This window comes from Octopus bimaculoides, chromosome 17, assembly GCF_001194135.2.
Source record: "Octopus bimaculoides isolate UCB-OBI-ISO-001 chromosome 17, ASM119413v2, whole genome shotgun sequence".
In the NCBI taxonomy this organism is placed as follows: Eukaryota; Metazoa; Mollusca; class Cephalopoda; order Octopoda; family Octopodidae; genus Octopus; species Octopus bimaculoides.
This window is the reverse complement of record NC_068997.1, coordinates 7,944,412-7,945,548: the sequence shown is the minus strand read 5'-3', so window position 1 is coordinate 7,945,548 and position 1,137 is coordinate 7,944,412. Positions and strand designations below refer to the sequence as shown.

At 34.7% G+C, this 1,137-nt stretch overlaps 1 protein-coding gene across 1 annotated transcript in view; it reads right to left on the bottom strand.

Moving 5' to 3' along the window:
- The window catches only part of LOC106872170 (zinc finger CCCH domain-containing protein 3), a 16,623-nt gene that overhangs the window by 14,835 nt on the left and 651 nt on the right, over positions 1 to 1,137 (bottom strand). The window lies entirely within an intron of this gene.

The following is a 1,137-nucleotide window of genomic DNA, read 5'->3' as shown; positions in this document are numbered from 1 at the left end:
CATTAAAGCTATTCTTTAGCCAACAAAGCAACCATCTTTTTAATATCGAATGTAGTTGGCAAACGGAAAAAAGTCAACAAATTTGGTTGTGATTTAAGTTATAGAAGATGAACACACAAAATAATACAGGCAAATCGAGACAGCGATAAAAAAAAAAGGGCCCTTTTGCTGATATATAAAAAGAAGGATTTTTAACATAGTTGCTCCACCTGTTTGAAAGTCAGCAAGCAAAAACTCGTTCAAACTAAAATGCTTGCTTAATGAGGTACTATGTACCTTATTGTGTGTGTGAGAGAGAGAGAGAGAGAGAGAGAAGATAGGACGGCTGCTGCTGCTAAACTCCTCGGACACAAAGGTTTGAAAGACCAGAGACGAACGGTGTTTCAAGATACACATAGACCAACTAAGGTACCTCTGCATGGTAGCTGAGATTGCTACAAATAACAGCGAAAGTATTAGAGTATTGCAGACGTAGGTAGTATGTTTGGGAGGGGGTGAAGAATGGGTTGGTTAGAACAGAAATACCTTGGACCCTAAATAAGGCTGACTTCGAGCTAAACAAATATACAACACGCCGAAGGAATAGATGTTGTCGTCAGACACGCTAAAAATAGCAGCCAAATTTCCCACACGTCACATTACAATTTTCAAAAGAGAGACACGTCAGTTAATAGTGCTTCTGGGTTGTGTAGATGGGGAAAACTCTTGTTGGTCAAGGCTGGAATACATCGGTCAGAGAAGTCCAAACACCAACGGCTAAACTCATTTAGATAACTATTTACTGATTCATTTGTGTTGAAACAAAAGAATATACAACTTAATTATTCATATCTTTTTACTTGTTGCCAGCTATATTTATTGATACTAATCATTTTGGTGTTCCACGAAACCATAGCATTTTTCTGATTTACTGAAAACAACTTAAAACCAAACAGATTTGAGAATTTAATTCAACAGTGACAAAGAACTAATCTATAAAAAGAGCTTAATTCAAACTCCACCCATAATAATCTTGTCAAATTCTACAATTAGTCATTTTATTCTCAGTAGTAAAATGAACAAATGACACACACAGTTTTATATATACTCTCGATAAAGAGTATATATATATATATATATATATATATATATATATAT